Source organism: Balearica regulorum, chromosome 2 (assembly GCF_011004875.1).
Source record: "Balearica regulorum gibbericeps isolate bBalReg1 chromosome 2, bBalReg1.pri, whole genome shotgun sequence".
NCBI classification, from domain to species: Eukaryota; Metazoa; Chordata; class Aves; order Gruiformes; family Gruidae; genus Balearica; species Balearica regulorum.
In genome coordinates this window covers 22,453,163-22,467,714 of record NC_046185.1, presented here as the reverse complement: position 1 = coordinate 22,467,714, position 14,552 = coordinate 22,453,163, and the positions used below count along the sequence as shown (strand labels likewise).

General features: G+C 39.9%; 1 protein-coding gene across 1 annotated transcript in view; it reads left to right on the top strand.

The window, feature by feature from the left end:
• The first annotated feature begins 8,422 nt into the window (after nt 1-8,422).
• RIMS2 (regulating synaptic membrane exocytosis 2) overlaps nt 8,423-14,552 on the top strand; it is a 503,290-nt gene continuing 497,160 nt past the window's right edge. The window contains exon 1 of the mRNA XM_075743530.1: nt 8,423-8,619. The gene's annotated coding sequence lies outside the window, so the exon portion shown is untranslated. The remainder of the gene's footprint in view (nt 8,620-14,552) is intronic.

The window sequence follows — 14,552 nt, the reverse complement described above, 5'->3', positions numbered from 1 at the left end:
TGCCTTCATATAGCATCCTGTTCAATGTATCTACTGATGCTAACATCCATATGCATTTCTTTCACTTGTCTCTATCAGCACTGTTTGGGCAAGATTCCTGGATCGTCTTGGCAAAATTATGGCTGTTTGGTGATAAGAGGCCATAATGTGTCTTTTACTCTCTGGATCAGTTACCTTATGGGGTGATACAGGAAGAGAAGCAGATCTGAAGAGCTATAAGTAGGATGATGAGAAGCAGTGGAACAGATCAGGGAATAGACTGATGCTGGCTGTGTGCCTGTTGTACTAATACAGTGCAGTCTGTGCCAAATACAGTTTATTTCCTTCCTGAAACACTGAGAAAATTGAGGAAGAATGTGCGGTCCAAAGTATGGCTTGTGACACAGCTGTAGTCAAGTCTTGCACAATTTGCAAAACCAGACTAATCTTCTGGAATGGGATTAAAAATTTTCAGCCTTGTCAATATAGCTTGAGTTGATGTAGTTGGTGGTTGATTTGTTGAGTCATGGTGTGAACAAGTCCTGCTGCTTGGAATTTATTAGCTTTGGTGCAGAACTCTAAATGTAACTAGAGGGCTTTCAGTTCTGAAGTTAGTTTAGTTGCAGGCTGGTGTTGGTGTAGAGGTCTGCTGCATTAGCCGTGTTCAAAGGATCTCTTAATGTTCAAAGACCTTTGTGTACTCTGGCTTTCAGACAGGCCCCCAAGTGGAGCAACTCAAAGGATCGGGGTTGGCTAAAAATGCTGCTAAAGAGATTGTAACAGCATGCTGAAAAAAAAAAGGGAATTTTAAAGTTAGGGTACTTGGAGGCTGTGATTTGGATATGAATTCCTTTTCCAAATTTAATGGGTGTGGTCTTGTACAGAGATCTTAGTCTTGTTATCAAGTGGGGCACGCTCTTAGCATTCCAGGAAAAAAGTCTTGTTTTCCAAAATCAAGTCTTGGGATGACTTCTAGAAACATGTTAGTTGTAAAACCAGTGTAGTTGTGGTCTGGGGCTTTCTGGTTGGGAGTCGGTCATTTGGAAGTTTGCGGGTGATGTTCACAGTCTCTCTGTTCAGATGATCCCTGGCCATGGATTTGTATGCTGTTGGGCTAGCTGCTGTTGATTTGTCCCTTTTGGAAACCCTTACAGTTTGGTCTCCAACACTTGTGGCCATCCACCAAAAATATGTGATGCCACAATACTAAGAGTAGGGTTTTTAAACTTACTTAAATATTTAAAAGTAGTTGTTGAGTGGTAGCTCTGCTTGCAAGAAGTGCTCATGTAAGTCTGTGACAAGCCATCACTGAAATCGTTTAGAAATTACATTAAAGGAGCTGGAGCTCTCTTTTTTTTTTTTTTTATTTGGTGGGGTTTTTTTTCCCCCTCTCAATTATTTGAGAGGTGTAATCAGGCCTCATCTTAATCCCCTTAAAGGAGTTACCTAGATTTATTGAAACCATTATATGCAAAAAGAATATGGATACATGTGTCTGCAGTATGTATACATCAGTATATGGTAGAATAAAATCCTTAGCATCACATAAGATGCTGAAAATAAAGGAAACTGTTAATGATTGCCTTCAAAATTTTGGTGTAATTGATTGTGGGGGAATAGATGACTATTTTGTAAACCAAATGCAGTGCTTGCATATCTGCTGATTAAAACAGATAACTTCTGTATGTGTTCTTATTTTGGGAAGACTTTTTTTGAAAGAAATAACTTCTTTGATGCAGAAATATTTAAATCTGCTGGTGTAACTCCGTATCCGCAAGCCCATAATATGAAACAATACCCGTGTCCCCACCTACGCACATACAAACAATAAACACACGGCCAGCCACAAATCAAGATGTGGAGAGCACAGTGCCTTTACCGGCACCTGTGTAAACACAGGCTGCACTCGGGTATTACAGCTCCGATCCTCGCCCGCTGGAGAGGAGGAAGAGGGTGAAGTTCACCTCGGGCTGTGCAAGGCTCATGCGCTGAAGTGCAATCCGTAAGCTGTTTACATGAGACTGGCCCCCTTTATCCTCCTTGTCCTTGTTTTTTCATGCTTATTTCTCGCCAATTTACCTTAGTCCCTCCCTTTACACACCTTTGCTGCTTTCCTTTAACATCCTATAGTATGTTTTGCACATTGATGCAATTCCCTTAAAAAAAAAAAAAATCCCATAATAAATTTTACATAGTTCCCAAATTCTCTCTGTTCTGTCCCTAAATTCTCACCCCCCTGTATCCTGTAAGAAGTCTTTTACACCTTTAGGTAATCCCTCAGCTTGCACAGCTTTCTAGGGAGTTTCCTACACTTTTTTTTGTGGCTCTTGCACCAGGAACCATGATTTGAATCGTTTTCCTTCAATGGTTTTAGGACTAGTGAGTCAGTATGCTTGGTTTTCACTAATTGTTCTTCTGATCCTTGTCATGGCTTTGTGTTTAATTTGCTTAGCCTTTAATCAGATAACCTAATGTGCTCTGTTATATGAAAATGTCTGCAGTGCCATCTGATCCTAGTTACTGGACCAAGAATGTGGCGGTTGGAGTAGGATGTGTCTTGCTTAACCTTAGATGTCTACAGTACAGGCTGTGAACAGCTTTGTCTGCCTGATCTCGCGCTATACTTGGTGGAGGTAGTCGTTTCAGGGGACATTTCTCCCATACTTTAGACATCTATATTATGATTTAAAACTTTATTTTATAATTAACTTTATGATACGAAAGGTGGCTAGTTAACTTGCGAATGTCTGTCTAGGTTTGGAGAGAATCGCGCACAGAGGCGATTAGGTTTAAGATGAGCAAAACCAGTGCCAAGTGAAGACCTGCTGGAAGTTCTTGTCTGCTCTTTGGCATCGCAAAAGTCTGAAAACGTTTGAAGGGAGATGAATGAGGTGCTGTAACTGAGGACAAAGAAATTTCTGTGGATAATAGTTTGTGGGAAACTTGAAGAGCTCAATGTTACACTAGAGAAAGATGGAAAGGCGTTTGAAGAAGAGGGACTTTAATTAGAAAAGACTGTGATGTGCTCACCTAGGACTTCTGGGGCTTTTGAGGGTATGTGAAGAATTCTGGGACAAAATCAAAGATTGTTGTTCAAATACCACCAACTAAAAACTGCTGAAAGTGTCATCCCTTACTATATTAAATGAGGGAGAAAAAAAAATACACACTTCCTCTAAGTTGAAGATCATGTTCTTTATACACGGTTTGAAACAAACTTAAGGGCTTATTTTCATACAGTAATTACTGTTATACGGACTTTAAGCAGAGCTGCTGTTATTCAGTGTTTTGAAAGTTTGATTTATTATCTCTCTGTGGATTTTAGGATATGAAGTGGAAGATCTTGTTTTTTGAAGTTTTTCTTATATTAATAAATGTTAGTATGCTTAGTGATTTTGTTTTGTCCAAGTCTGGAGCAGTTTCAGCAGATGCAAACGATGAGTTCTTAGTGGGTAGATGGATGTGATCAGGAGTTTATAGCACGTTGCATCATGTTTTCTACTTTTAGGGCTTGCGTGGGCAAAACCAGATCTTCCAGCAGACAAAGGAGCATTGCGATTATTAAGAAGATAAATGGATGGAGATGGTATTTTGACCATCATTGTAAAAATGTGATTGAAAACCACAATATGATGGAAAACCACAGATTTAATATAGATTTAGTAGACATGCTGCACTCACGTATTTATTATAAGACTGACATCCATGCCTCTAGCTTGTGTTCAAGCAAAGTGGAATTATTTGAAGATGTGACTTTTTTTTCCTAAGATCCTTATTGTGGAATAAGACAATTTTTTTTCAACAACCTGAAAAACACCGTTAATTTACAAAACAGCATATAAAAACTGTCAGGGCGCAAGGTACAAGTGAATGGTGGGAGGTAGCAAGGGACAGGGGATCTGTTCGGTCTGCCAAGAGAGGCCACTGCATCAAACACCTGCATGAGACAAGTCCACTGGTTCGTGATGGAGCCAAACCTTATAGCAGCTGCAGGGGCTCAGTCTGAGCGCTCCTGCTTTTACGATCCGGGGCAAACATCCCTGGGTAGCTAGGCAGCAGCATTCGGCCATTGCTCATTTCCTTCACTCCGTCCTGCAAGAACAGCTGTTTGCTGTTTTTCTGCACTTTGCAATCTAGGGTAGAGATTGAATAGTACCTGAGGATGGAATCACTTCTTCGTGTTTATAAAATTGGTTTGATCGGAGGATTACAGATTTTCTAGCATTATGGTTTTCTTCTGTTTTTGTTCTCTTCACATCCCTGCTTCCCTAAAGAGCACCTCAGAAATTCTTGCTTTCTCTGTGGTCATCATTGTCTTGGCTGTATCACTTAGCTTTTGCTAACCGGAAAACAGAAATACTTCTTTCTTGACGTTATTTCTACCATATAATATTATCTGGTGGAACGTTACCCTGAACCCCTGCAAAAATGAGGATCGTTAAGCTCTGGAAGACCTATGGTGGTGGCTTTAATCATTTGCAGATGCCTATGAACCTACGCTATGGTGCGCGTGGTGTTCAGGATGTGTTCAGGGAAAGGAAACCTCGTCTCAAAGATGCTTGGAGGATGAGAAGAAAGGGGAGAACCAAAGGGGAAGAATTATTACCAGAATATAACAAGGTCTTGCAAACTGGCCAAAGGGGTGGGGTTTGGCATGGCAGGAGTCAGGGGAGCTGCGAGGCACAGATGGAAGAGGAAGGAGCGCGTCAGCAGTTTTCTCACTTGGTTTGAGTAAAGATGATAGGGAAAAAAATCGATCTCTCTTATGCTATAAGAATGCAAGGCAAAATATTTAAAATGCCTACTTTTTTTTTTTTCCCCTACAAATGGGATAATCCAGCATTTAAGTCTGAAGGCAAAAGATTCATTGGCTCAGCTGGATATCTAAAGGTATCATATTTATAGACTAGCTATTTCAGGAATGGAGCCTGTGTTCTTTTGCATCACTTAAGGCAAAATATAACCTTGGCAAACAAAACCACTGGCAATATTTGCAGTTGCGTCATTCTCAAGTGAGTATTTAACATCAGAAAACGTTAGGACATTCATGATAAGCCACTGTTTTTACATAATCCTGTCAGTTATGGCTGTCCAGTGGCTGCGGTACAATATCCTGGAACAGAAAATGTTCACTAGCTGAAGTTAAAGCGGCATGGAGTAGGTAACTGGATTATGATATTGATGTCAAACTGTGGAATAAACTTAATACAGTAATTGGGTGTGTAAATGTGATTTGAAACTAAGGCTTAATCAGCAGAGGGCTTTTTTTTTTTCCCCCAGGAATAAAAAGAATAAAAACAGGAATCTGGCTCAGTGACAATTCTTTAAATTATGGACAATGCGCAGTAATTTGCTTCAAAAGACAAATACCCTTATGGGTTTTGTGCCTTATTCTGTGGAGAGTCTTTTACGTGAACTGCTCTGGACAGAGATTGTGACACTGTCTGTACATTGAAGAAATGTTACAGTGAATTTTGGACCGAGTCAAAATTCAATTGGGTAGTCATGCTAAGGGGTATGTTTATGGTGGCAGACATGGAAAAATGTGGCAGAACAGCTCAGAACTAAACGCTCAAAAAAAAAATCTACTAAAAAAATGTTTTGTTAAAATATTTATTAACCAAAGACTTTATTTGCAAGATGGGAAGAACTGAAATAGTATGCAGTGGGATGCTAAACTAACCTGGTTAGTTTTTCAGAGGGAGATCGGAAGGAAAAAAACTGCAGATCAGTCAGGTTCTCATCCGTCTGTCTTAATTCAGCCCACTTTTCGTATCATCAGAAGCGTAAGAGTTCAGCTGCCTTTAAGCTGTACAATGACAAGCCAATGCTTTCACAATTTTTCAAATTTTCTTGCAAAACTGCTGCTTTGGTGAATGCTCTGCTGAAAACGTCCCTCTGGTTTGCTCGGCTTTGGGGATGCCAAAGTCCGTGTGTCTTCGGCCCCGATGTAAAGGCGCACCCAGCCCAAGAACGGGGCCTGCTTTATTCTGTGCCACTACGTCTCTCTGAGGAGCCAAGGGGAATACCAATGCTGTTTTCCATCCGTTCCTTCCTGACCGCAGGTATATGTTTAATGCATAGCTACAAAAGACTCCTAGCTTGTTGTGGAGGGTGTTAGATTTCCCTGCTGGAGGCCAGCCATGGAAAAGCAAGGCTTTCCACTTGAGTCATTTACAGATGCAATCATGGAAAAGTTGCTGTTTTAGTAAGTGGGCTAATAACACCTCTTAAGACGTCCCTCTTACAGAGCAATACAATCATCCCAGGTCACACTGGTTTTCACCACCTTTGTTTTTTGACTTTCTGACTTCAGGACATTTTCTTCAGTTCTGACAGTTGTTTAGTGGCATGTTTTTTATCAATGTCTCCAGGAGGCACATACCATCAGCAATGTCCAGACCTACATGCACGTGACCTGACCACACAATTTCACTGCCTTGAAGATCTGTTACCTCCAAAATACAGTAAATTCAGTATTAACTCCAAACTAACTGGTTAGAGATCTTGGCCCATTGGGTGCCTTAATGACAACCGCAAAATTTTCTGGGTATTGTACAGAGTCACTGAAAATTTTCAGAGATCCTCTTGAAAGTCAACACAGTCTAGGTATGGTTGGTATGTGCCATGTGCTGCTGGTGTGCGTTGGCTGTTCAGTGCACAGCCTGGAAATACGGTCAGCATAAGATCAGGCTACCAAAAGGAATCTCTTGTTCTCAAAGTACCTGAAGACGCAGCAATGTTGTAAATCCAATTCAGCATAAGTACATAGAAGAATTTTCTGGAGAGGACTCTGATGCTATGTCAGTTTTACAGTCGCTAACAATGTCTTTCGGGTAGTTTTTTGGAGGTTTTTCTTCTACGTTCTTCTACAGTGGTCTCATTCTCTTAATCTTGAACTAAGCATAAGAGCATCTTTTTGTGTTCCTTTTCGCTGCCTTCTTTGAGTATATCTGATCTGTTTTACCCTCGCTGTGCCTTCCAGTTCTTCATTTTTAAGCTACTTTCAGCTTAATGTGAGATGATTTTCTCACAGTTATTGTCTTCTTTGAATTATCCAAATTGATTTTTTTATTTTTTTTCAGGTGACAGGGCGATTTTAGTATGCAGTGAAAGTCTCCTCTTTAATTTGGGGGGGGGGGTTTGATGGTAAACAATACTTCCTCATTTGTTTTTTATTAATTCATTCTAACTATGATTAAAACCACCTGCAAGCACTTTGTGGTTGGAAGACAATACTCAGGAGCCCCCTTTTTTGCTGCCTGCCAATGTTATTGCCTTTTGTTCATGATCATTTATGTTCTTTTCTATTTTTAATGGTATTTTTGGCCTGATCATTTGGAAGGTTCTGCTTTGCCGGTCCCCCTCTAGTGATGCCACTCTGTAGCATTGCAGTGACCCACCTCGCCTTTTTCTAGCCATTGAAAAATACCAGAAAATGCTAACAAGTTTTAGTAAAGATTCTCAAAATTTGTTTATGTGAAAGCTGAAAACTGTGCCTGTCTGTGGAAAACTTTTTTTAAGAATGGACATTTAAATTCCATACATTTGAGTGGTGATTTTCTTATTTGCTGCTTCTGCAAGTATTTGCTTTAAATTTATTCTCACGACGGCAGCGCATATGTTGTACTCGCTGTCAGCACATACAACTTACACACTCAAACATTCAGAGGAACAAACAAAAATTTCTGCAGGTTAAAACCTGCTATGCCTGTGTTCTTTTTACAACCAGTCTGTGGTCATTTTGTGGCCAGAAGAGCATGTTCTTGCCATCAATGGCGGATTTAGATATCAAAGTTGGACGAGCTCTTCATTGGTGCTGCTATGTGAACAAATTCCAGGTACCCAAGTCATGTTGAGTCCATAATTAGTTGTCCCCACTCTCTCATTCATGCCCAGCCATGTTAACAAGGGTGTGCTGCTGCTAATAAGGTTCTGCAAGATGTTTTGGAAAGTGTTTTTGTATTATGGTAGCACTTGGAGGGTTTTCATCCTCACCTACTACCTTGAACTGTGTACCTGCTCCTTTGCCGTTAGCTGGTTCCTTGTCTGTCTCGCAGGGCTCTTTACATGGTGTCACTCACAATCAGTGCAACTCTCTCTTTCCTTCCAGCTGGGGAACCTGAGTAGTTCATGATTTTGTTATTGTTCTTCAATTTGATACAATCTGTTCCTGACCATCTGTACCCACTCATGCTGAGAATATCAATACTGTAATTTTCCATCTCCCTCATAACTTGAGCTGATTTTTCCAGCTTGCAGCATTGTATCTACATGCCAGAATCTTATACATAACATGGAGTAACTCTGGAGCAGCAGCTACTTCAAGGTTTGAGCTCCTTGCTGAGGCAGGATTGGACTGATGCTGGTTGCACAAATTCATTTGGGACTATCCACTAATCCAAGGATCTGAGATGGAAATTGTCATGGAGACGAAGTGAAGACTGAGCCAGTAATATTTTTAAAGAGGAAGGTGGTCAGCCTTGCATCCAGCTCCCACGCTTGAAGAACCGAGAGAGAAATTTCTGTCTGGCCTCTCTCTTTGATGCACCCCACCGTGGTAGACCTGTCGGGAGCTTACATAAACCTGCTGACATAACTCTTTGGATCAGAGTCTCCTAAGCAACCCAACGCAGCAAGGTACTAGTTTCAGAAATGGGGAAAAATGTGGGTTTGCCTCTGTGTGGGGGGGTGTGTGTGTGCACACGTGTGTGTACTCTGCATAATTCTGGCAATTTATATTCTAGTATACCCAGAATTAAGCAGGTTAATTTAGCTTTTCCTCTATGTGTTCATATCTGGTGCTTAGAGGATTTTGAAAATCCTATTCGCAGTCATCAGCTAATTTAATTTACATAGAAAATAGTACAACTGTTATGTTGTCTGGTGGACTATCTTATTATCGGTTTTTTTAAAATGCTTTTTTCTTCACATAATGTCTTGAAGTAAAATGCTTTTAAATGGCACATGATTAGATATCTGATAAATTAAGTCCTTTCAGTATTTAACTAATCCTTCAGGTCCTATAGACGCCTACATTTGTGTGTGTGAGAATATGAGGGAAAATAAAGATGCATAACGGACTATAACCAGAGGTTTCAGTGATGTTATAAACCACAGGAGTGAAGTTCAGATAGTTTATGGTCCAGTTAACAGAAACTCTCAATAGAATTATATCTCTATAAATCAAAATTTGTCTGTTGCTTATTTTCTATATGTGGTTCTGACTCATGAATCTGTGCCCTGTAGAAATTTCGATTCCTTCTTGAGTCATGCAAATGTTGCCTCCTATCACCCCAGATCTTGCTTTCTCTAATGATTAGCCCTGTTGCACCCTACTCTGTTGTCATGTATTTTTTACTTCATTTTGGGGAAACAAATAGTATTGATTTTCTTTTTCTTGTTAAAAAATAATGTAGAATTCATTGCACCAAAATTGGAGAAGTACGAGAGGTGATCAGTATATACGTGATGTAGAACTAAATAGGAAACAAGTTAATGTAAACACAAACAGAATTCTTTTGGCTACTTCCTTCATGCTACCTTCATCCTGCTTCTGAAGACGAAGGTCTGAACACAGCAAAACATCGCTGATAAGCATGTGTGGGCATCATCAGATAAAGATGCCTCTGATGCCTCCTCCCTCTGAAATGGTTTAGTCAGGTAATGAACAGGTTTACTTCTTCCTCTTTAAGCTATCCTGTGAAAGGGTGAAGCAAAGCTGAGACATCTTTGCATATGCTTCTCATCCTAAGTACTGATACAGGGGAAAAAACACGACACAGAGCAATGGAGTTAAATAGTTGCTGGATATGAAATCATGGACAGTAGCAGTGTAGACTTCAGAGCAATAGCAGATGAATGTATGAAAACCTAAGATGCTACATCGGGTGGACAATGGCACAGGAGGCAACTTTCTGACTAGAAATGAGAAACAGTTCCTTGTGAGAGAAGCAAGCAGCTATGTGTCCAGCATGTCCTTGTTGCTTTCAGGATGTGCGTCAGCAGTGTTGTCACTACCTGGCCTGCAGTCATCTGCTACTATGGGTTAGAAGCAGCTCTTCCGTTTTAATTCTTGGGCTGCGCCTGCTGAAGGATAGAAAGAATTAAACTTTCTTCTGTAACAGAAGGGTTGAGGTGTTGAGCAACGGAAGTGCTTTCAGTAATAACCAGATCAGCAAAATCTGACTGCCTATTTTGAAATGAGGTTGTCAATTTTCTGCTGCAGACAATGGCCTAAATGACTTTTTTTTTATTATTTGAGTTGTCTTTGAAATCAGATCAAATGTCTCATCTGTTGATCAATAAAGGGCAACACAGCTGGTGAAAGTACCGGAAGGAATGTCCTATAAGGAGCAACTGAGGGCTTTGTGTTTGTCTGGTTTGGAGAGAAGGAGGTTGAGGGGCGACCTCGTTGCTCTGTACAGCTTCCTGAGGAGGGGACGTGGAGAGGGAGGTGCTGCTCTCTTCTCCCTGGGATCCAGTGACAGGATGCATGGGAATGGTTCAAAGCTGCACCAGGAGAGGTTCAGACTGGACATGAGGATGCATTTCTTTACCAAGAAGGTGGTCAATCACTGGAACAGGCTTCCTAGAGAGGTGGTCGATGCCCCAAGCCTGGCAGTGTTTAAGAGGCATTTGGGCAATGCCCTTAACGACAATGCTTTAACTTTTGGTCAGCCCTGAACTTTTGGTCAGGCAGTTGGACTAGATGATCGTTGTAGGTCACTTAATACTGAATTAGTCTATTCTATTCTACCAAAGACATCACTGGTAAAACTTGCAACCTGGAGATTGGATCCATGGTCTGTATAGTTAGTGAACCCCCCACCCCGGGTCACTGCTGTAAATCATTATTTCCTTGGAGAAGGCAGATTGCCAGTTTCATTAAAACTAGATGACCAGAAGAGTAACCCATTTTTGATGCTGATTTGTAAAATGTTGATTTGTCCCACGCTACTCTTGGGCACAGTGATTTTTACGTAAGTAGCAATGCTTTATTTCCATCTATAACTCATTTTTCTATATCTTTTATGACTGAGTTTTGGATATGAGTGTGTTATGGGCTACTCTTTATAGTCTTTGAACTGCTGACAGCCATTAATGCTTTTGAAAATGATAGTGAATGATGGGTGAATACCTATGAAATCCATAGTATCACCAACAAAATGCCATCAATTGTTATTGATGGTTTCTTGCTTGCTATCCTTTGAAATAGCTGGCATGGGAAAATATGCATACAGAAAGGTGCACTCATCAGAACAGCTCATATTCAAGACAGAAATATAGGAAAGAATGCACCCAGATAACAGTAAATATCCAAATAAATTCTTCAGTTAACACATTGGTGGAAAATAAAAAAGATTATTAATCTAGCCACTGTTATGGCGAGAAGTACAACAGTAATGAGACAAGCATTGTAAGGACAGGACTGCGTTACTGAAGCAACTATAAACATCTGACCCTCGGTGCAGCTGGGTACCTTCTTGCTTTTGCACATGCAACATGTTTCTTGCCCCCCTAAATTCACATGTAGAACAAACTCAATCCATTAGCGTCATCAATGTTAGAAAGCTTCAATGCCTGCTCTCTGTGGGAGGGCATGTAAATTCGCTGGGGAAATCCGTGCAAAAGTAGAGATGAGGGTGGGAAGTCTTTCTGCACAGCTACATCCTCCCTGGGCTTTTTAGTACATCAAGTTTGTCGCAGTAACCTGAATTGTAGTACGTTCTTTAATGAAATATAAGCTATGCAGCAGTTTTAGCTCAGTGTTGTGTACTTTCTAGGTGTTAGGGTAGTTACTGGTTCTGTTCTTTTCCAACTGATAAACCCCCTGCCCTTGAAAGCATCATCCACGAACTTTATAGTGGATGTAGTCCCTTTTATGAGAGACAAGGCAGGCTTCAACCACTGATAGTCTCAAGTACTGTCACACTAAGAGATTCCTTGCACACTGTGAGTGAAATAACTCCCTTTACATTCCAAGAAGGAAATTCACTACATTTCCTTTTTTGAGATGTCTTTGAAACACAAGAGGAAATGTCAGAAATTAGCTCATTTTTTATTACCTCTTCCCTTCCATCCCTTACTTTGCAAGACAATTCTTCATAAAGAATGCTCTTTTTTTGTCCACTGTAAAAACAGATAATGTTTCCAAGCTGCTGCTTCTTCCACCTCTCTATCATCCATAAAAACTGCAAATAAAAGTAAAAATATAAAGTTATGATCCATTAGTATTTTACCTATCCTAATGTAAATTTGTAAGATACTGTATACTAGGGAAGGTAATAGTTGTACTCAAAGGTCATACGTTTTCTTAGGCTAATATTGCTAGTAAAAATAGCCAAGCTTTTGTGCACATGAATGTCCTTTCAGAATGTTTTGGTTTCCTACTTACTAGGAAATTATTATGAATTTAATTACATTAATGTAGCTAGAGAATGAATCTTGTTTTAATCATACTTGTGCTTTTAAGTACGGCAGAATCCTGGTCTGGAGAGCAGAACACAAAGCAGGCATCGTCGTGTTACCATGCGTTTGCTGACTCTCATTTGGCCTAATGCAATTTTTCCCTTAGCCTAGTAAAATGCCAAAGTTGATTAATGTTGATTAATACTGTTCTTCATAAACTTTTCATGTTGCAAAGTCTGATTTTATCTAAGGTATGTCAACGAGAATTATAGGGAGCTTTTTCAGGAAAACAGTAGTAGAAAGTGTCAAATGAGTGCTAATGATCTCAATACACAAGAAAGAAATTCTTTTCCAATTACACATTAGCTTTTGTCATTCTAGTGCCTTCTGTCTCTGGAGTATAAAATGAACTTTCACAAAATACTGGCTTCTTTCTTCATCTACCAGAGCTAAAATTGTAATGAAAGACTGTTTGCTTGAATTTAAAAAAAAAAAAAAAAAAAAGAAAGATTGCCTGTACCTTTATGCTTTTAGAAGCAGTTTAGCAGTGCTACCACTTCTGCTTTTACCTATTATTTGAATTAATTGAACTTCCTGATTAATTTTCTGGTCATTTGGCAGATGTGAAAGCTAGATAGGTAGATTTCTAGATAGAAAATACCATATGCTAAGCTTTAATTATCATCCCTTTCAGACATGTTTTCATTATCAAAGCTGCTACATTCCAGGTCTGCAAGAATTAACCTTAGTTGCAAATCCAAACAGCTAAAGCCCAGCTGCCTCTGGATTGTGAGAAAAACGAGCAGTCAAACCCACATTTTCTTTCTCTTGCCAACATGAGAGGCCACAATTTAAGCCGGGTGCGGTGAAAGGAGGACCTCAGTAATGGGCTGGCCTTGCGCGGATGGATGTTGCCATCTCTGCTGAACAGGTCTGCAGCACCTTGAGAACTTTCCACTTGTGTGAGACTTTGGGAAAAGTTTAAGCAGTTCTCCTCCAGCAATACCGCTCTGCCTCCAAACACCTCTCTCCTTATTTTTCTTCAAAGATCAATTTAATCCCGTCTTATAATAATGTTAATGAAAAAAACAGTCATCTTCCATTTATTTGATGTTGCTAACTTTGAATGCTGTCTTTCCATTTCAACCCGCTGCGTTTATCTGAGTTACCCCCCCGTTGCATTTCGTCGATGGTGCTCTGAGTTTTCTGTGGCAACAGGCTGTTGCCTGTGCTATTTTTTCTATCAACATCTAAGGCACTGGACTCTTCATACATGACTAGCCTTTCTAGGCATTACTGTAATAATGATAATAATAATTCAGGATATTATTGCTACTTTTAATAATGACTAATTAAGACAGAATCACATAGGTGTCGCCATTAAAAAAAAGAAGAAAAAAAAAAAGGCAAACACTCATTTCTATCTTGTAGGAAACTAGGAGATTTGGGACTTTGAAGCTGTCACTACAATAGGAATGAATATATTCCTGAGGTCTGATACAGGATACTCTGTACCAACTCTGAAGGACAATCTTATGACTGAATGAAAAAAAAAAAAATCACGTGGGATTTAACAATACTGGTGTTTGTTCTGAAGCAGCTTGATTTTCAGAAATGTAGGGAGGGGTCAAGGAAGAGGGATTAGAAGGCAGCAAACAAGGAAGGCAATGCTGCATCCATCCATACCTCACAGGAACATACGATAACATTCTAAGCACCTACTGTGCCAATGTGAGTCTGTGCTTTGTGTTGAATAACATCTACATACTCATTAGTTTGAATTTTGAAACCCGTATAGTATCTGACAAGTCAGAACAGTTAAATGGAAACCAAAGTGCCCAAGTTGGGGACAATTTTTAATACCAATGAACTTACTAAATACCAGTGAATGGCCTGTGAATGACCACTAAAAATAGGCTCTTGTATGGGTTTGGTAGGATTCTTGAAAATTAGCTGGACGACTGCTACAGTGCTGAAAACAAAATCCCTGATTTATCACTATCTTGGCCTGTTGGAGTACAGGAGTTCACTTACTGCCCAGTTACCTAGAAACATCGACGGTGCAGGTCAAGAACTGAAGAGAAATGTATAACCAAAGAACTGTCATTATGCAGGAATTCTTAGATTCTTTTAGAAAATTCCTCCTTTGAGTTTCAACTGAC